Consider the following 22,966-nt stretch of genomic DNA (forward strand, 5'->3'; position numbering starts at 1 on the left):
TTTACTTCCCTGAACCTCAGTTACACTATCTGGAAAATGGGAATAAGAATTCCTACTTCAGAAGATTATAGTGAATAATGAGACTGTGTATAAAGCACTTAGCATGGTGTCTGGCGTATGAATTGATAGTCCCCTTTCCTTACCAATGTGGTAGATTTTGTTAGATCTTTATCTTTCCCAGACTTATGAAAGGCTAGCCATTGCTTTCCCTCCAGCACCTTTCTTTTTCCATTATACTCCCTTGGCATTCCATTTTCCTCTGCTCTTAATGTATGTACTTAGTCTTCTGAGAAGAATGTAAATATTTAATCTGACCTATTCCAAATGTTTTATTTATTATCTACCCAGGCACATTTGTGAGTAGAGACCAGCCCTGTATAAGTCTTCTGAACTAGCCACCATCACAGCATAAATAAATAAGTGTGACTAAGTCCATACTCTTGGGATCATACTTAAGTCAAAGATGATACCGAAGGGAGCTTGTCTTACATGAGAACCAGAGGAGCCTGCTAAAGATCAGCCCAGAATATATTATACTTGTAGAATTGTACCTCCTACTGTGTACTCATGACCAATGCCCTCACATCAAGAAGAAAGAATTTCACATTTTAAGAACATACCTGAGGGGAGGACTCAAGATGGTGCTGTGAGAACAACCCAGGAATGGAGCTCTCCTTGAATCCGCGGAGAGGTGAGTTGGAGCCGCATTTCCAGACTGATCTTTATTGCCCACAGAACGGGGAAATTCCCAAGTATAAAGGAGACGCAGGACGCCAGGCAGTACCTCTGCCTGGCGAAGCCGGCAGCCGGGGTGGCGGCGGCCGGCCCTACCCAGCGCTTCCCACAGGGCGCGCTTGTCCGGGCGCCCTGTTGAACCGGCAACCTGAGACTTGAGAGGGCTGGACTTGAGACTGAACGAGACTTGGACAGTGGGCCAGCCCAGGGGATTGCAGGGACAGAGCGTCTGGGATAGCCCAGTGGGACGAACAAAACTGCGATTTCAAACGATCCCCGTGCAGATGGTCGGAGACGCTCTGTGGGGGAGGGGCGTCCACCATTACCGAGGCAACCCACCCCAACTGAGATACACGCCCACTGCTGACGCAGCCAGCCGTTGCCAAGGCAACCCGTCCCTACTGAGATACACGCCCACTGCTGACGCAGCCTGCCGTTGCCGAGGCAACCCGCTACAACAGAGAGACTCCGCCGCAGGGCGTGGTGGAGACAACAGCAGAACAGCAGAGCCTGCAGCAACAGGGCGAACCACACAACAGCAGGGCGGAGCCTCGGCAGGCAAACAGTGGCTAGTCTGCCTCCTAGCTCAGCAGACCACCTCAACGGACATCCAAAAATAAAGCCCGAACCCACCACCACAGAGCATTTGAGAAAAAAAGGGTTTTTTTAATGAGCTCTTTGCAGCAGAATCAAACATAGCAGCCTAACAGCCCTGAATGAACAACAGAGCTCTCAGCTCAGCAATTGAGCTCCTGTAAAGTAGAGACTGTCTCCTCAAGCAGCTCCCTGACCCCTCTATATCCAAAAGACTGACATTTGGCAGGCATCATCCTGGGACAAAGATAGCAGAAAAAGAAACTGGTAGCATCCCTCACTGTGCCACAGCTGCTAGAGGTGCACCCCAGACAAGCAGGGCATGGAGTGGACCTCAGCAGTTGTACAGCGGAGGGGCTAGACTGGTAGAAGGAAAACCAAGTAACAGAAATACTTCATCATCAACAATCTGGGTGTCCACTCAGAGACCCAATCGAAAAGTCAGCAACTACGCAGACGACAAGTGGATAAATCCACAAAGATGGGAAGAAACCAGCGAAAAAAGGAGGAAAACACCTGAAACCAGAACACCTCGCCTCCTAGAAAGGACCAAAACTCCTCACCAGCAAGGGAACAAAGCTGGACGGAGAATGACTGTGACGAAATGACGGAATTAGACTTCAGAAGGTGGATAATGAGAAACTTTTGTGAGCTAAAAGAACATGTATTAAATCAATGCAAAGAAACTAAGGAACTTGAAAAAAGATATGAGGAAATGATAACAAGAATGGATAACTTAGAGAGGAATATGAATGAATTAAAGGAGCTGAAAAACACAATACGAGAACTCGCGAAGCATGTACAAGTTTCAATAGCCGAATTGACCAAGCAGAAGAAAGAATATGTGAAGTCGAAGACCAACTCAATGAAATAAAACAAGAAACCAAGATTAGAGAAAAAACCGCAAAAAGGAATGAACAAAGTCTCCAAGAAATGTGGGACTATGTGAAAAGACCTAACCTACGTTTGATAGGTGTACCAGAAGGGGACGAAGAGAATGAATCCAAGCTGGAAAATACTCTTCAGGACATCATCCAGGAAAATTTCCCCCACCTAGCAAGACAGGCCAACACTCAAATGCAGGAAATACAGAGAACACCACAAAGATATTCCGCAAGAAGAGCAACCCCAAGGCACATAATCTTCAGATTCAACAAGGTTGAAATAAAGGAGAAAATACTAAGGGCAGCCAGAGAGAAAGGTCGGGTCACCCACAAAGGGAAGCCCATCAGACTCACAGCAGATCTCTCGGCAGAAACGCTACAAGCCAGAAGAGAGTGGGGGCCAATATTCAACATTCTTAAAGAAAAGAACTTTCAACCCAGAATTTCATATCCAGCCAAACTGAGCTTCATAAGTGAAGGAAAAATAAAATCCTTTGCAAACAAGCAAGTACTCAGAGATTTTGTCACCACCAGGCCTGCTTTACAAGAGCTCCTGAAAGAGGCACTACACATAGAAAGGAACAACCAGTACCAGCCATTCCAAAATCACACTAAATGCTAAAGAGTATCAACATAATGAAGAATATACAACAACTAACAGGCAAAACAGCCACTTAGCATCAAAATGGCAGTATCAAATTCACACATAACAATATTAACCCTAAATGTAAATGGACTAAATGCACCAATCAAAAGACACAGACTGGCAAATTGGATAAAAAACCAAAACCCATCAGTGTGCTGTATCCAGGAAACCCATCTCACACGCAAGGATACACAAAGGCTCAAAATAAAGGGATGGAGGAAGATTTACCAAGCAAATGGAGAGCAAAAAAAAGCAGGAGTTGCAATTCTCATCTCTGATAAAATAGACTTTAAAGCAACAAAGATCAAAAAAGACAAAGAAGGCCATCACATAATGGTAAAAGGATCGATACAACAAGAAGAGCTAATGATCCTGAACATATATGGACCCAGTGCAGGAGCACCCAGATACATAAGGCAAGTTCTTAATGACTTACAAAGAGACTTAGACTCCCACACAATAATAGTGGGAGACTTTAACACTCCACTGTCAATATTAGACAGATCAACCAGACAGAAAATCAACAAGGATATCCAGGGCTTGAACTCAGACCTGGAGCAAGCAAACCTGATAGACATTTACAGAACTCTCCACCCGACATCCACAGAATACACATTCTTCTCAGCACCACATCACACCTACTCTAAAATTGACCACATAATTGGAAGTAAAGCACTGCTCAACAAATGCAAAATAACTGAAATCATAACAAACAGCCTCTCAGACCATAGTGCAATCAAGTTAGAACTCAGAATTCAGAAACCAACCCAGAACCACACAGCTTCATGGAAACTGAACAACTGGCTCTTGAATGTTGACTGGGTAAACAATGAAATGAAGACAGAAATAGAGAAGTTCTTCAAAACCAATGAGAACGAAGACACAACATGCCAGAACCTCTGGGACACATTTAAAGCAGTCTCTAGAGGAAAATATATAGCAATAAGTCCCCATATGAGGAGAATGGAGAGATCCAAAATTGACACCTTATTGTCAAAATTGAAAGAGCTAGAGGAGCAAGATCAAAAAAGCTCAAAACCCAGGAGAAGACAAGAAATAACTAAGATCAGAGCTGAACTGAAGGAGATTGAGACACGAAAAACCCTTCAAAAAATCAATAAATCCAAGAGCTGGTTTTTTGAAAAGATCAACAAAATAGACCACTAGCCAGATTGATTAAAAAGAAAAGAGAGAACAACCAAATAGATGCAATAAAAAATGATAAAGGGGAAATCACCACAGATTCCACAGAAATTCAAACCATCATCAGAGAATATTACAAACAACTCTATGCACATAAACTAGTAAACCTGGAAGAAATGGACAAATTCCTGGACTCCTGTGTCCTCCCAAGCCTAAACCAGGAGGAAGCTGAAACTATGAATAGACCAATAACAAGGTCAGAAGTTGAGGCAGCAATTAAGAGCCTACCACTCAAAAAAAGCCCAGGTCCAGAAGGATTCACAGCCGAATTCTACCAGACACACAAAGAGGAGCTGGTACCATTCCTTCTAAAACTATTTCAAACAATCCAAAAAGAGGGAAGCCTTCCCAAATCATTTTACGAGACCAACATCATTCTGATACCAAAACCCGGCAGAGACCCAACAAGAAAAGAAAACTTCAGGCCAATATCCATGATGAACATAGATGCAAAAATCTTCAATAAAATATTGGCAAGCCGATTGCAACAGCAAATCAAAAAACTTATTCATCATGATCAAGTAGGATTCATCCCGGGGATGCAAGGCTGGTTCAACATACGCAAGTCTATCAATGTAATTCGCCACATAAACAGAACCAAGGACAAAAACCACATGATTATCTCAATTGACGCAGAGAAGGCATTTGACAAAATTCAACAGCCCTTTATGCTAAAAACCCTCAATAAACTCGGTATCGATGGAACGTATCTCAAAGTAATAAAAGCTATTTATGACAAACCAACAGCCAATATCATACTGAATGGGCAAAAACTGGAAGCATTCCCTTTGAAATCTGGCACTAGACAAGGATGCCCTCTTTCACCACTCTTATTCAATATAGTACTGGAAGTTCTAGCCAGAGCAATCAGGCAAGAAAAAGAAATCAAGGGTATTCAAATAGGAAAGGTGGAAGCCAAATTGTTTCTATTTGCAGACGACATGATAGTATACCTAGAAGACCCCATCGCCTCAGCCCAAAAACTCCTGAAACTGAGAAGCAACTTCAGCAAAGTCTCAGGATATAAAATCAATGTGCAAAAATCACAAGCATTCGTCTACACCAATAACAGACTTAAAGAAAGCCAAATCAAGAACAAACTGCCATTCACAATTGCTACAAAAAGAATAAAATACCTTGGAATACAACTCACAAGGAACGTAAGGGACCTCTTCAAGGAGAACTACAAACCACTGCTCAACGAAATCAGAGAGGACACAAACAGATGGAGAAACATTCCATGTTCATGGTTAGGAAGAATTAACATCGTGAAAATGGCTATACTGCCCAAAGTAATTTACAGAATCAAGGCTATCCCCATCAAGCTACCATTGACTTTCCTCACAGAACTGGAAAAAACCACTATGAACTTCATGTGTAACCAGAAGAGAGCCCACATAGCCAAGTCAATTCTAAGCAAAAAGAACACAGCGGGGGGCATCACACTACCAGATTTCAAACTATACTACAAGTCTACAGTAATCAAAACAGCATGGTACTGGTACCAAAACAGAGATATAGACCAATGGAACAAAACAGAGGCACCGGAGGCAACACAACATATCTACAACTATACAATCTTTGATAAACCTGACAAAAACAAGCAATGGGGAAAGGATTCCCTGTTTAACAAATGGTGTTGAGAAAACTGGCTAGCCATGTGCAGAAAGCAGAAACTGGACCCCTTCCTGACACCTTACACTAAAATTAACTCCAGGTGGATTAAAGACTTAAACATAAGACCTGGCATGATAAAAACCCTAGAAGGAAATCTAGGCAAAACTATCCAGGACATAGGAGTAGGCAAGGACTTCATGACCAAAACACCAAAAGCATTGGCAACAAAAGCCAAAATAGACAAATGGGACCTAATGAAACTCCACAGCTTCTGCACAGCAAAAGAAACAGTCACTAGAGTGGATCGGCAACCAACAGAATGGGAAAAAATTTTTGCAGTTTACCCATCTGACAAAGGGCTGATATCCAGAATTTACAAAGAACTCAAACAGATTTACAGGAAAAAAACAAACAAGCCCATTCAAAAGTGGGCAAAGGATATGAACAGACACTTTACAAAAGAAGACATATATGAGGCCAACAATCATATGAAAAAATGCTCATCGTCACTGGTCATCAGAGAGATGCAAATCAAAACCACATTGAGATACCACCTCACGCCAGTTAGAATGGCGATCATTAAAAAATCTGGAGACAACAGATGCTGGAGAGGATGTGGAGAAAAAGGAACATTTTTACACTGTTGGAGTGTAAATTAGTTCAACCATTGTGGAAGACAGTGTGGCGATTCCTCAAGGCCTTAGAAATAGAAATTCCATTTGACCCAGCAATCCCATTACTGGGCATATATCCAAAAGACTATAAATCGTTCTACTATAAGGACACATGTACACGAATGTTCATTGCAGCACTGTTTACAATAGCAAGACCTGGAATCAATCCAAATGCCCATTGATAATAGACTGGATTGGAAAAATGTGGCACATATACACCATGGAATATTATGCAGCAATCAGAAATGATGAGTTTATGTCGTTTGTAGGGACATGGATGAATCTGGAGAACATCATTCTCAGCAAACTGACACAAGAACAGAAAATGAAACACCGCATATTCTCACTCATAGGTGGGTGATGAAAAATGAGAACACATGGACACAGAAAGGGGAGTACTAAACACTGGGGTCTATTGGGGGGAAAAGGGGAGGGCCAGTGGGAGGGGGAGGTGGGGAGGGATAGCCTGGGGAGAAATGCCAAATGTGGGTGAAGGGGAGAAGGAAAGCAAAGCACACTGCCATGTGTGTACCTACACAACTGTCTTGCATGCTCTGCTCATGTACCCCAAAACCTAAAATCCAATAAAAAATTTTTAAAAAAAAACATACCCCACCCCCCGCCCTTTTTTTTTTAAAGATTCAGCGGGGGTCAGGCATGGTGGCTCACACTTGTTATCCCAGTACTTTGGGAGGCCCAAGGTAGGCAGATCACATGAGATCAGGAGTTTGAGACCAACCTGGCCCACATGGCAAAATCCTGTCCCTACTAAAAATACAAAACTTAGCCAGGCGTGGTGGCAGGCACCTGTAATCCCAGCTACTCAGAGGGCTGAGGCAGGAGAATTGCTTGAATCCAGGAGGCAGAGATTGCAGTGAGCCAAGATGGCACCACTGCACTTTAGCTTGGGCAACAGAGCCAGGCTTCATCTCAAAAAAAAAGATTCAGGGGGTACATGTGTAGGTGTGTTCCATGGGTATATTGTCTGAGGCTGAGGTGTGGGCTTCTATTGATACTGTCACCAAAATAGTGAACATAGTACTCGATAGGTAGTTTATCAACTCTTACCCCCTGCTCCCTCCTCTGACCTTTTTGGAGTCCTCAGTGTCTGCTGTTTCCATCTTTAGGTCTGTGTGTACCCAATATTTAGCTCCCACTTATAAGTAAGAACATGTGGTATTTGGTTTTCTGTTTTGTTTTGGTTTGGTTTTTTTTTTTTGAGAAGGGAGACAGCTGGAGTGCAGTGGCATGATCTCGGCTCTCTGCAGCCTTTACCTCCTGGGTTCAAGTGATTCAACTGCCTCAGCTTCCCAACTAGCTGGAGTCACAGGCATGCACCACCACACCTGGATAACTTTTGTATTTTTAGTAGGTATGGGGTTTCACTATGTTGGCCATGCTGGTCTCAAACTCCTGACCTCAGGTGATCCGCCCACCTTGGCCTCCCAAAGTGCTGGGATTACAGACGTGAGCCACCACATTAGGCCTGGTTTTCTGTTTCTGCATTAATTCACTTAGGATAATGACCTCCACCTGCATACGTGCTCCTGGAAAGAACATGATTTCATACTTTTTATGGCTGTATAGTTTTCCATGGTGTATATTTACCATGCATTTTTAAATCCATTCCACCATTGATAAGCACCTAGGTTGACACCATGACTTTGCTATTGTAGGTAGTGCTGTAATAAACATATTGAGTGCATATGTCTTTCTGGTGGACCAATTTATTTTCCTTTGGATATATACTCAGTAATGGGATTACTGGATTGAATGGTAATTGTATTTTTAGTCTTTGCAAAATCTGTAAACTGCTTTCCACGGTGGCTGAGGTAATTTACATTCCCTTTGCTGAGGTAATTTACATTCCCTTTGCTCCACAGCCTCCCCAGCATCTGTTATGTTTTTTTTGTTTTTTTGTTTTTTTACTTTTTAATAATAGTGATTCTGGGTGCTGTGAGATGGTCTCCCATTGTGGTTTCGAGTTTCATTTCTCTGATGATTAGTTACATTTGAGCATTTTTAAATGTTTGTTGGATCCTTGTATGTCATTTTTTGAGAAATGTCTTTTCATGTCCTTTGCCTACTTTATAATGGTATTATTTGCGTTTTTCTTACTGAGTTATTTAAGTTCTTATATAAAGATTCTTGCTGTTAGTCCTTTGTCAGCTGCATAGTTTACACATATTTTCTCTTATTCGGTAGGTTGTCTGTTTACTCTCTTGATAGTTTCTTTTGTTGTGTATAAGCTCTCTCGTTTAATTAGGTCCCACTTGTCAATTTTTGTTTTTGTTGTAATTGCTTTTGAAGACTTAGTCATAAATTCCTTGCCAAGGCTGATGTCAAGAGGGGTATTTTCTAGATTTTATTCCAGGATTTTTATAGTTTGAGTTTTTTTTTTTTTTTTTTTTTTTTTTTTTTTGTAATTTAAGAAAGAGTCTTCCTCTGTTGCCCAGGCTGGAGAGCGGTGGCATGATTTTGGCTCACTGCAACTTCTGCCACCTGGGTTCAAGTAATTCTCCTGCCTCAGCCCCTGAGTAACTGGGATTACAGGTGTGTGCCACCATGCCCGGCCAACTTTTGTATTTATAGTAGAAGCAAGGTTTCACTGTATTGGCCAGGCTGGTCTCAAACTCTTGACCTCAGGTGACTCACTCTCCTTGGCCTCCCAGAGTGCTGGGATTACAGACATGAGCCACTGTGCCTGGCCAAGATCTTATATTTAAGCCTTTAATCTATCTTGAGTAAATATTTGTGTATCATGATATGTAGGAGTCCAGTTTTATTCTGCATATGTTTAGCCAGTTCCAGCACCATTTATTGAAAAGTCTTTTCCCCACTGATTTTTTGTTTGTTTGTTTGTTTGTTTAACTTTGTCACAGATCAGTTTGTTGTAGATGTGTGGCTTTATGTCTGGGTTCTCTATTCTGTTCCATTGGTCTGGGTGTCTGTTTTTGTAACAATATCATGCTGTTTTGGTTACTATAGCCTTATAGTTCGAAAGTTGAGTAATGTGATACCGCCATCTTTGAAGAACATGTCATTTTTTAAATGCAAGTGGAGTACTTTTCAAAAGTTTTCCAAAAACTGAATTTTGGTTAAATCATACATCTAGTCTTCTCCCTCCTTTAGTGTAATGTTTATAAAATGAGAGATATTTAGAGGAAATGCAGTGTGATCTGTACTGCATCTCTTAATTACAAGAATCATCTCTTAACTGCATACATACTCCACACTGCTGTGGGCTAGGAGTAAAAAGACATGAGCCATTATTCCTGCCTGCAAAGAACTTAAAATCAAATCTGTAGTAAAGAGATAATTCAGCCAAAAGATATAAAGTGATAAGTTTAATAGAGATAATCAGGAGGTAGACTAAACCATAGCCTATGTGTTGTTTCCATCAGTTAGGCATAGATGGGAGATTGTGGGAGAGCATCCTGGAAGGAGTGATGTGGGAAATCTCTGCTCTCCTTGTTTCCTCTCTCACAGCCCTCAGTACCATGCTAAGGTTAATAAGTCCTTGGTACAGGGGTGTTCATATGCACCCCCATTGCTTCGGTTACCATTCCTATATCCAGATGACATCCAAATTTACATCTCCAACCCATGCATGAACTTTTTGGACCAAATCCTTGGCCTGCAGCTCAGCTCCACAAGGATGTCTTGAAAACCCTCTGATTCTAAATGTCTAAAATTGAACTCAGTATCATATGCCCTATAGTAGATGTCCTGTGATCCAGGAAACCTGCCTCAGTAGATATCATAGTTGGCTCAAGCTAGAAACCTGTAAGTCATTCTTCACTCTGTCTCAACCCCCACATTCCAGCAATGATTAAGAAATTGATCTGTTAAATATCTCTTTTGTGTTACCGTATCTCTCTCTCTCTCTCTCTCTCCATTGCCCACCATAGTTTAAGCCATCATTTCTTACTGGAACTCAAATATCTCCCAATTGAGGTGGGACACAGTGACTCACTGCTGTAATCCCAGTACTTTAGGAGGCCATGGCACGTGAATCACTTGAGCAGGTGTTTGAGATCAGCCTGAGCAACATGACAAAAACCCCATCTCTACCAAATATAAATAAACACACACACACACACACACACACACACACACACATTAGCCAGGTGTAGTGGTGCACACCTGTAATCACAGCTACTTGGGAAACTACAGTGAGCTGTCTAGCACCACTGCACTCCAGCCTGGGTGACAGAGTAAGACCCTGTCTCAAAAAAGAAAAATGTCTCCCAGTTAATATAACTGACACTCAGCTTGTTCTTCTCAAGCTTTTCACACACCAGCCAGCATGGTCTTTCTAGAACACATAGCAAGCCACAGCACTCCTCTTTTCTGTTGTCCTTAGGATGATGTCCAAATTCCTTAACTTCTTCCTACATTCAACAAGGAAAAGACCCTATTCCTTGATATTCATCCTCATGGTATTTTCCTTGTTCATAATATTGATCATGCTTTATCATAATTTCCTATATCTTAGCTGGGCATGATGGCACATACCTGTAATCCCAGCTACTGGGAGGCTGAGGCAAGAAGATTGCTTGAGCCAAAGAGTTCAAATCATGCCTGAGCAACACAGTGAGACTCCCTTCTCTAGAAAAGAAGAAAATAAAATTGTTTTTCAAAATTATCTGTTTCTACTCAACTGGGCGCAGTGGCCCACACCTATAATCCTAGCACTTTGGGAGGCCAAAGTGGGCAGATCATTTTAGGCCAGGAGTTCGAGACCAGCCTGGCCAACATGGTGAAATCTCATCTCCACAAAAATATAAAAATTAGCCAGCACGGTGACGTGTACCTGTAATCCCACCTACTCGGGAAGCTGAGGCAGGGGGAGTGCTTGAACCCGGGAGGCGGAGGTTGCCATGAGCTGAGATCATACCACTACACTCCAGCACTCCACCCTAGGTGACAGAGCAAGACTCAGTTTCAAAAAAAAAAAAAAAATCTGGTATTTTATATCTCTGCCAGATACTTGACTCAGATTATGAACTATGCCTGTTTTGTTTACTGCTATATCCTTAGCCCCTAGCACAGTGCCTGATATGCAATAGAATAATAAATGTGTAAATTAATTTTTTATTTTAAGTGCATTTTAATAATTTTATATCCTGTAAAATGGAAAGGCCTCAAATGTGGTTCTTTGCTAAGTATAGTTATATAGTAAATTATTTTTATAGCAGATCTTGTATAGTGTGCACATGGGTAAGAGATTCCAATTTCTGTTGTTATACCTGTTTCTGTCAAGAGCCATGGAGATGAACATTACCATGCCTAAGGATAAGTTAAAGAGGAAGACATGGGAGAAAAAACCCTAAAGAAAAGAAACTTTACCACTTTTTCCCTCAGCTAGTACTGCAGTATGTATCTTCATACATATACCTTTTTCTTTCCTTTGAATTACCTTAAAGTCAGATACCAGAAATGAGAATTATTGGGTAAAAAGGGATGAACATTTTTAAGGTATTTGAAATACTGCCAAATTATTTTCCAAACACATAATACCAATAAATAGTTAAGAGCTACATAAAACAGTGTCTGTTTTATCACGCTATTGGCAAGTGTCAAGAAAATCATTTTGCTGGCTTAATGGAGGAAAGAATGGCTCTTCCCCACTCCTTTTAGTTAAGGTTTGGTCTTTTTCATCTGATTATTCATGCAGCTCCTTCTGAGGGAGCATCCAAACCCTCAAAGACTTGTTCAGAGTTGGGCCTGTAACCTCAGCAGCCTCTGGGGCACAGCATCTCTGTTGTGCAGGGGCAGGGAGGGGCAGGGATGGAGGGAAAACATAACACAAACCACACCATTGTTAGGGGATGAGGTCGCTGGGATAATGCTGTGAGAAGGGATGAAAAGAACGATTCTCCATTCTTGATTGTTGTGATTTCTAGGGATGAGCCAACAGCTCCAGCGCAGGAAGGGATGGGTCTTTACTACATCCAGATGCTCCTTTTTCCAGTGCTGCCTCCTATTATTTCTGGTGCGAAGGGGTGGAGGATAGCATAGCAGCTGAAACAGATTAACTTTTATGCCAGTTTCCTTCCTTTGAGTGATTGCCCTGGACCTGGGGACATTGAGAATTCGTCAGAAACTGTTTAGAAATAAGAACGTGGTTCAAGGTCCCTGGTGTTTAAGAGCCAACCTTCTGGAGTTCATGCACCATTCCTGCCTTTATCTATGGGAGCTGCTTGAGGCAAAGAGATCTTTCTTTCCTCTCCTTTCCTACTGCCACTGCCATTGTTCAGGCCCTCATCGTGTTTTGTCTGGGCTTCCTGTTTCCCTTAATCTATCCTCATCTATGCTGTTGCCAAAGTGATATTTCTAACATGCATACTGGATCTTATCCCTCTCCAGTTAAAACTGTCAGTGGTCCCCCACTGCCTTCAGGATAGAATCCAAACTCCTTTTCCCAGCTTTTCTGAGCATTTAGCAATCAGATCTCAAACTGTCTTCCCAGACTGGCTCCCTACCCTCCTCTGGACTGTGCTGGGACCCTGACTATTGCATGCACTCTTTGTAAGGTGCTTGTGCTGGTCCCTCCACCTGATAGCCCTTCTGCCTATGTTCCACCAGATTCACTCCTCATCCCTTCACCTCCCTCCTCAAAGAGAAGTCCCCCTCAGTTATCACGTCTATGATGGATTTTCCCTGGATTTCCTCTGGTAGGTAATCAGTGCTGTTCCTGTAACCCTCCTATATACAAGATTGTGATTTCTGTTATTATTTTCCCCTAAATCAGGAATTATCATCCTTTTGTGTATTTGCATTTGTGGGTCCCCAGCCCTTAGTACAGTATTTGACATATAATAAATGCTCCAGAATATCTCATTTTCTTCTTTCCTGCTAGCCTGTTTCTAAGCTCTTTTACCTTCAGTATGTTCTTAGAGTTACAAGGAAATGTAATATAGTTTAATCTTCTTCTTTTCTAATGCTTGAGAAAACTAAAGCCCATAGAAGAAAATAATTCGCTCTGGGGTGCTCAGCCAGATATAATGGCAGGGCTAGTTAGGGCTGATCCCCTTAGGTAACTTAAAAAGAACCTTGAAACAAAGGATTGCATCAGGAGAAAAGGAAGGAGTAAAGATTGATTGCCAAAGTTCTTTGCAGAATGCTTAATATATGTTACCTTTTAAAAAATTATTTCTTTTTTATTGTGATAAAATGCATGTAACATAAAGTTTACCATAATAGTCATTTTTAAGTGTATAGTTCACTGGTGTTAAATGCATTCATACGATGCAGCCCTCACCACCATCCACTTCCAAAACTCCTTTCAGCTTCCCAAACTGAAACTATACCTGTTAGACATTTGATGCCCTATTCCTCCAGTCCCTCAGTCCCCAATAACCCTGTTACTGTTACACTTTCTGTCTCTCTGAATTTGGCTACTATAGGTTTGTCATGGAATGGCAAAGTGGAATCGTATGGTATTTGTCTTTTTCTAACTGCTTATTTCACTTAGCATAATGCCCTTAAGGTTCACGCCTGCTATAGCATGTGCCAGAATTTCCTTCCTTTTTAAGCTGAATAATATTCCATTGTGTGCAAGTACTTTGTTGCGTATCTCCATTCATCCATCAGTGACATGTGGGTAGCTTTTGGCTATTCTGACTATTGTTGCGATGAATATAGGTATAAAAATAATCTGTTTGCATCTCTGATTTCGATTTTTGGGGGTCTGTATCCAAAAGTAGAATTATTAGATCATATGGTAATTCTAATTTCAATTTTTTGAGGAATTGCCATACTCTTTTCTATAGGAGCTGCATCATTTTATATCCCTACCAACATTGCGCAAGGGTTTCAGTTTCTCCACATTCTCACAAACGCTTATTTCTTTTTTTTATAGTAGCCATATTAATAGGTGCAAAGTAGTATTTCATTGTTTTGATTTGCATTTCCCTAATGATTAGTGACATGAGCATCTTTTCATGTGCTTGTTGGCCATTTTGTCTTCCTTCTTTGGAGAAATGTCTGTTCAAGTCCTTTATCCATTTTTAGTTAGGTTGTTTTTGTTGTTATAGTAGTTCTTTATATATTCTAGTTATTAACCCCTTATAATCCTGTACCAGTCAGCATTCTCCAGAGGGACAGAAGTAATAGAATATATTTATATATGAAAGGAAGTTTATTTGGGAGAACTGGCTTACACAATTATAACACCAAGTCCCACAAGAGGCCATCTGAAAGCTGGGGAAGAGAGAAGTCAGTAATGGCTCAGTCTGGGTATGAAAGCCTCAAAACCAGGGAAACCAACACTGCAGCCTTTAAGTCAGTCCCAAAGGCCTGACACCTTTCTCCCAGCCCCCACCCCATGCAAGTCCCAGAGTCTAAAGGCCAAAGAACCTGGATTCTGATGTCAAGGGCAGAAGGAGTGGGAGGAATCATCCAGTATGATGGGGGAACGGGAAGTTGGGAGAAGAACACCAGGAGACTCAGCAAGCAAGGTTATCCCACCTTCTTCCACCCGCTTTGATTTAGCCTCACTGTCAGGCTGTCAGTCAATTGGATGGTACCCATCCACATTGAGGGTGGGTCTTCCTCCCCCCTGTCGACTGACACAAATGTCAATCTCCTCTAGCAACACCTTCACAGACGCACCCAAAAACAACATTTCACCAGCCATCTAGGCATCCTTTAATCAAGTTGACACCTAATATTAACCATCACAAATCCTTTACCAAATGTGTGATTTGCAAATATTTTCTTCCATTCAGTGGATTGTCTTTTTATTTGGTTGACTGTGCCCTTTGATTCACAAAAGTTTTAAATTTTGATGTGGTCCAATTTATTTTTTCTTTTTTACCCATACCTTTGGTGTCATATCCATGAAAACATTGTCAAATCCAGTGTCACGAAACATTTCTTCTATGTTTTCTTCTGAGAGGTTTATCGTTGTCATTCTTACATTTAGGTCTTTGGTCCATTTTGAGTTAATTTTTATGTATGGTATAAGGATCCAGCGGCTTTTTGCATATAGATACCCAGCACTATTTGCTAAAAAGTTCTGTTATTTTGTTGTATGTGTGTGATAATCCTCAGATGTGTTATAACTACTGTATAGATGAGAAAACAGAAGGTGAAATATCCCTGAGGATCCCCTGAAAGCAGGCTCCTTGCTTTCCTTGGCAGGTCAAAGATATTTAAAGGGCAGGGAAAAGCCATTTTGAAATAACGTGAGAAAATGAGAGGAATGGAATGAGAGGAAAAGCAAAACAAAATAAAATAAGATTTGTAGGCAGCTGGCCATGAGCAGAACTTTGAAGTGTGTTTATAGTTCAATCAGACCTCCTCCCCTGACCCTTTTACTCTCCTTCCTTCTCTTATTCTCTCAATTAGTCCTTCAGTTTACTGTCCCTTTTGAAACTCTTTGAAAGCTTTTCTACAGTCCATGTCCAACCTGTTTTCTGAGCTTTACCTGCTGTCTCTCCCCTCCTGCCACTGTGAAGCTGTAATGGAGCAGTGTTAGTTCTCACTGCTCCCATAGCAAGGCCTGCCTTTACAGACCATGGTCATTTTATTCACTTTACCTTTAGTGTGCTATGGTCTTTCTCCAAGGCCTCTTGACGATGGGGGCACCTGTTCACCTCTGCGTCCCAGTAGTATTGTGGCACAGAGGTGGCAGCTCTGTAAATGTATCAAAAAGGTGACTAAACAGTTTTTGTTCCTTTGCATAATCATTCCACATATGCAATATAGTCTTAGTTTCAGGGATTTAAAATAAGCATGTGACCTGGTCTCCATCCACCAGTGATTGCAATTTAGCTGGGAGAAAGGATGCTTTTATATACACTTGACACTTTAATATTCTGTATAACATGTTATATTTGTAGCATTCAGTGAATAACAGGGAAGACTTGTTTTATCGCCATTTTACTATTAAGATACTAAAGCACAGCAAACTTGAGGGGTTTGGCTGAAATCACATAACTACTAGCAGGAGATCAAGATGGGACTTAAGCCTGGGGAACTGACTTCAGGCAAGATGCCTAACCACTTTAAGCTACTCAGTTTGTTCATCTACAAAATGAGGATAATAGGATCTACTTTCTAAGTGGTTGTGAGTATTGAAAATGAGACAATATGGTTCTAGGTGCTTCGGAGCTGCAGCTTAGGTACAGATGTGGCCAAGTCCAAGAACCACACCTCACACAACCAGTCCCAAAAATGGCACAGAAATGGTATCAAGAAACCCCAATCACAAAGATACAAATCTCTTAAGGGGATGGACCCCAAGTTCCTGAGGAACATGTGCTTTGCCAAGAAGCACAAGAAGGACCTAAAGAAGATGCTGGCCAACAACACCAAGGCCATGAGTGCAGATGCTGAGGCTATCAAGGCCCTAGTAAAGCCCAAAAAGGTTAAGCCCAAGATCCCAAAAAGTATCAGCTGCAAGCTCGATCGACTTGCCTACATTGCCCATCCCAAGCTTGGGAAGTGTGCTCATGCCCGCATTGCCAAGAGGCTCAGGCTATGCTGGCCAAAGGGCAAGGTCAAAGCCAAGGATCAAACCAAGGCCCAGGCTGTAGCTTCAGCTACAGTTCCAGCTCAGGCTCCCAAAGGTGCCCAGGTCCCTACAAAGGCTTTAGAGTAGATATCTCTGTCTGCCAAAGTGAGGACAGAAGGGCTGGTGTGACCTGCCTCCCATCCCCCCCAGCCTTGGGCTGCCCTCTGCATGGGGCTGGGGTCCTCCTGTGCTATTTGTGCAAAGAAACCTGAGGCAGGAAAAAAAAATGAGACAATGTGAGTGAAGAATTTTGGCATGTCATACGGGGCACAATGCAAGCTACTATTACTTGTCTGTCTATATGGTGTTTTTGTCACTGCTGAAACACACTTTCAGTGTATTACTTTGGAAAAGAGGCTTGCAAGTACCATCACAATAGTTCTGCCCTGTACTGTTGGGAATATTAATGGCCACTCCTGTTTTACATGCAAGTCCTATGTCAAGCACCTCATGTGATGCCTGCCTGACTCAGGGCTCAATGAATGGTTCCTTTACTTCCCCTCCTGGCTTTGTGCTTTTATGGGTGAATTGCATGGGATTTGACGATCCCACATCCAGAGATTAACTAGCTGAATAAACCAACTAGAACTAAAACTTAGAATTCTGCCATGTTTTTCAGACCATGGCTTCTTTTCTGTTACTCTTTCTACAGTCTTTTGTGTGTTCTCTTCACATTTTTTTGGTAGGTTGATTTAAGTTGGTAGGATCACTGAGGCATAGTAGAAGCTAATCTGTACTGATGTCTTATTTTCAATTTGTAGAGGCCCCAGGGCACTTGTGTGATAAATGGTGCTGTGTAAATTAAAATGCAACTAAGGATCTCTTCAGTGTTTCTTAAATTAAGTTTATTGTGTGTGGTAATTTGCACCTAGAGGCTTTTGTTGTTATTTGTTGTAGTGACTATGGCAGTAATGAGCCTGCTCCCAGAAAAGCTTGGCACATGCCCCATAGACAGTTTATTTGCATTTGGCAGGACTCCATGGTGTACCCTGAACAAATGAATCAGCCTGTTGGAGGGGTGGGGAAACTGAATCATAGGGAGGCTGTGGGTCTTGCACATGATCCTCAGTGATCCTGAGATGGGGGAATTCCAGAGTTCTGTGTCCTTTTCCTGACTGGGTTATTCCTTAGCCTCAGGATTTGGGAGCATCAAGCCCCATGTCACCCTTAGAAGCACAAAGCCAGGAGAGGAAGTAAAGGAATCATTGATTGAACCTTGAGTCAGGCAGGCATCACATGAGGTGCTTTGACAGAACTCACATGTAAAAGAGGAGTGGCCATTAATATTCTCAACAGTCTAGGAGTCACATTCAGTCTTTGCTTTATTGTGGTAGGTAACACTGTTTATCTGGCAGCTGCATTGATCCAAACCACATGAAGAAATGAAAAAAAAAATGTGCTGGGAAAAAAAAGCTTTAGAGTGATCCCAGAGAACACACTAAGGCTTATATACGTCAAAATCTCATGACAACCTTATAAGATAAATAGAGTGGATGACACCTTCATGAGTCTTAGAGAAGCCAAGAAACTTGCCTGAGATGGGGTGATCACAGAGTAAATAGCACACCAAGGACTGACAGATCACCACTCAAAGATTCTCTAAAAGTTAACATGAAACATTATATCATGTTTTATATTACACACACACACACACACACACACACGTTTTTTAGTCCCTGTTTCTACCACCCTTGTTGGGAGTTGAGGACACTAGATCTGGGAAGTTTCAGTACTTTTCTCTCAGACATGTAAGGCAGGTCTTGGTGAGCAAAAAGAGCCCAGAGGACAGAGTCATAAGTCCTTGCTTTGCCGATTTATAACTTTATATCTACAATTAAGTTACTTAATCACTTCATGCTCCCACTTTCTTTATCTTTAAAATGAGATAATAATAGTAACAACTCATGGGATAGTTGTAAGGATGGAATGAGCTCATATATGTAAAGTGCTGAGGAGAGTGCCTGGTCCAGAGCAACTGTATTTTGTTTTTGTTGTTGTGGCTGTGATAAAGACCACACAGCTTGGAGAAACCCCAAAATCTCCCTCTTGCTTCCCTCCTGCTTTCTTATTGAGGAACTGTAGGGAAATAACCTTTTTTTTTTTTTTTTTTTTTTTTAAACTTCACAGGTCATGTTGGCTCATAGTTTACAGTAAACACCAAGTACATTCAGTTGGTTGTGCCCTCAGTTCAGGGTATCTTACCTAATGTTCTGCCCTGTGACATAAACCCAGGTAAAGGGCTTTCAAGCCTAGACATGGGAGGAATGTTAGTATTCTCAGTCATTTGCAGCCAGGCATGAAGCTGATGTCTGTCAATATAGAGCCTGCACTAGACAGCATTGTTTATTAGGTAAAATTGTCAGTAGAACTCTGCTATGCCTCTTTCCTGTGCCTCCCACCCCAACTCAGGGCCTTGGGGCTCTGGCCTCTGCATGACCTGGTGGGAATGAACTTCAGTAAGCACCTCTTCTTGCCCACAGCCTCGCATCTGACTACCACCTCGCTCCCAGTCCAGTTACCTCAGGCTTTCTAGGTGTCTTGCTACACTAGTAAACTAATTGTATCTTAGGTATTTATAGAAAGAATTAATGAATAAACAAGTGTATTGAGGCAATTTAAAAGCAGTATAATAAACAGTACCAATACATCTGCCCAACCCACAGCCTGGCACATAGAGGCTTTTGTTGTTATTTGTTGTAGTGGCTTAATGAAAATTTATTGAATAATTTATTACTTTTGGTGTAATGCATTAACTATCCTAACTGTATGTTAGAAGCCCAGTTCAAATGCTGGCTCCTTTGTTGAACTGTTCTTGTATCAAATACAAATTCTCCCTTTTCTATAATAGAACTTTATAGGAAAGTTTATATGTATAGAGTTTATAAAATATTCTTTAGGGGAAAAAAAAACCTTTAACTTCTTTTTTTTTTGAGACAGAGTCTCACTCCATTACCAGGCGCCAGGCTGGAATGCAGTGGTTCAACCTTGGCTCACTGCAACCTCTGCCTCACTGCAACCTCTGCCTCCTGGGTTCAAGCAATTCTCCTACCTCAGTCTCCCGAGTAGCTGGGACTACAGGCACATGCCACCACACCCAGCTAATTTTTTTGTATTTTTAGTAGAGACAGGGTTTCACCATGTTGGGCAGGATGGTCTCGATCTCTTGACCTCGTGATCCAGCCGCCTTGGCCTCCCAAAGTGCTGGAACATTTAACTTCTATTACCTTATTTGATTCTTGTGACAACCCTGTCAGGATTATCTTCATTTTGTAATTGAAACTGAGGCTTAGGTATATGAAAGAGCCCATGTTTATGCAGTTCTTAAATAATGAAGCTGACCCCAAATCTTATTTTCAGGCATATAAAATGTACCTAATAAGTGTTCAATAAATACGCGGGGAAGAAAAACTTACTTTCAAGTAGTAAATTATTTCTACTTAAGTACGTTGTACAGGCAGATGTGTATTTTATGGAGTTGTGCCCATATTTTAACTTCCCCACTAGAACAGAAGCCCTTTTAGTCTGAGGACTGTCTTGTTTTGTTCCCCGTGCTTCCCAGAGCTTCGCACATAATAAATGTTTGAAAGTAAATTACTAATTTTAACAGGGTTCTTCAGTGGCAGAATTTCATACAAAATCAGTGTAGAGAGAGAAAAAAGCTTTAGTGGGGAGACGAATCAAACTTTTTTCCTATATAGAGAGCTCCCTAATGGCCCTTCTTATTTTTTTAGAATGAACTGTAGGACATACCCACAAGGGTCCTCTTTCTAATGGGGGATACGAGGCTCAGGGAGCCGCAGCTGTTACACACAGTAGAGACTCGAGGACAGTGGTGCTGGAACACCAGGCCTGGGCTACAGTTTGCCTTGGCAAACTGAGATTCATCACTATTAATATCTGAGCTTTCTATTAATAACCCTTTTCACTGTGAGCTTATTTAAATCTTCTGTTCTCTAAGCTATTTTTAACACAAATTCTTGGGCCTGGTTCCCACTTACAGATAATAACTTCCATTTTGATTTTGGTACTTGCAGAAATAATAGGAATTCTGCCCCACTGTTTCTCGGAGGACTGTATCTAAATTGTAGGTGGGGCAATTCTTTGTTATGCAAGACTTTATCCTATGCATGGTTTGAGGTTAATATACCTGTCCTCTGCCCTCTAATGCCTATAAGGTTTTCCAGACATTATGACAACTTACCCCACCACCACCACCACCACCACCACCACCACCACACACACATATTTCTAACCTTCCCCAAAGTGAACAATACTGGTACTGAATGAAAGCCACTATAACGAGACACCTATCTCTGCCACCCTTGATCTCTTTCTCTGTTAACTTGAGTTCCTATTCAAGGTAGAACTAGGAAACGGAATGTTACCCTCTACATCCTGATAAAAGCAGCTTTTCTGTTTTCTCAGAGCTCTCCACTTTGTGAAATAGAGAAGCACATTAAGATCTTGGGGATTGGGCTGCTCAGACCAATTGAATATCACTGTTGCTCTGTCAAGACAGATTAAAAATATATATATTAGCCAGGCATGGTGGCATGTGCTTGCAACTCCCAGCTACTCAAGGGGCTGAGGTAGGAGGATCTCCTGAAGCCTGGGGAGGTTGAGGTTGCAGTGAGCTGTGATTGTGCCACTGTACTCCAACCTGGGCAACAGACCGAGACCCTGTCTCAGTTTTTTTAAAAAAAGTGGGAGGCGTTTAACCACAAGATTTTATTCTCTTAAAATTACATGAAGCCTGGTGAGGGGGACAGGGACTGAGGAAAGGCAGTTAATTAGTACAGAATTTCTTTTTGGGTGATGAAAATATTCTGGATTTAAATAGTGGTGATGGTAGTACAACCTTGCAAGTATACTAAAAGCTACTGAATTGTACACTGTAAATGGTAGATTGTATGTCATGTGAATCACATTTCAATTTTTTTTAATTGCATGAGTCTGCTACTCTTAGTATTTCCCTAGCTGTCATCTGATCTCCCAAGCTTGAAAGTTTAACAATCTGGCAGCTACTTTTGACTCTCCTCTTTCCCACAGTTTCCATTTCTAATGGGTCACTAAGACCTAACTCCTAAGTAATTCTCAAAACCCTTTTTTTCTTCTGTCCCCACTACCAATGACATTACTCAGGCTCTCCCTTGCCTTTACTATTATGAGTAGCTGTTAATTTCTCTTCCTGTCTCTAGACTTCACCACCCTCAGCATCATTCCAGGGTGTTTCCAACTATGTCTTCAGCTTTTTATTGTGAAATGTAATACACATACAAAAATTATACAGAATATATACTGTACTATAAAGGAAACACCCATATAACTTAACCACCCATGTCAAAAAATTGCCAGCACACCAGAAATCCCTGAATGTCTCTTTCCAATCATACTCTTCTTACTTCACCCCATTCCCTCTTCCAAGTCTCATGACTTTTGTGGCAATCATGTTCTTGCTTTTGTTTGTTGTTTTACTATAAGCATATGTATTCTCAAGTAATATTGTTAGTTTTGTTTATTTTTGAACTTCAGATAAATGAAAACACATTTTTATTCTTGCTTCCTTCTCTCAGCATTCTGTTTATAAAATTCACTCATGTTGTTGTATATAGCTTGGTTGTATTTTCTTAAAACCTAGATCTGATCCTGTTTCTTCTAGTCACATAGATGCTAAGTTCAAACTCCTTGATAATGGCAACATTCAAGGTCCTCCAGGATCCTATCTTGTAACCTGCTCTTTATTGTCATTTGCAGTGACCTCCCTCCCCACATCCTTTCGCATAATCACATCAAAGATGCCCATCTTTCTTTGCATAGGGTTCTTGCTCTGTTGCCCAGCCTGGAGTGCAGTGTCTCAGTCACAGCTCACTGCACCCTCAACTTCCCATATTCCCTTTCTTTCTATGCCTCCTGTGCTTAAAATCTAGACTGTCTTTCTACTCTTTCATCCCGGCATATTTTTGACTCCCTCCTCAAGGTATAATAGCTCATTTCCTTAATTATTTATACTGTCTCTCCCTGTTTTAACACTTATTACATGTCTAGTATTATAAGTGTTATAGGCCCAAGCATCTGGAGTTCCGATATC

General features: G+C 41.4%; 1 protein-coding gene and 1 pseudogene across 3 annotated transcripts in view; both read left to right on the top strand.

The window, feature by feature from the left end:
- GAB2 (GRB2 associated binding protein 2) overlaps nucleotides 1–22,966 on the top strand; it is a 209,631-nt gene that overhangs the window by 97,505 nt on the left and 89,160 nt on the right. The window lies entirely within an intron of this gene.
- Nucleotides 15,941–17,103, top strand: LOC128929049 (large ribosomal subunit protein eL29 pseudogene; annotated as a pseudogene).

Source organism: Callithrix jacchus, chromosome 10 (assembly GCF_049354715.1).
Source record: "Callithrix jacchus isolate 240 chromosome 10, calJac240_pri, whole genome shotgun sequence".
In the NCBI taxonomy this organism is placed as follows: Eukaryota; Metazoa; Chordata; class Mammalia; order Primates; family Cebidae; genus Callithrix; species Callithrix jacchus.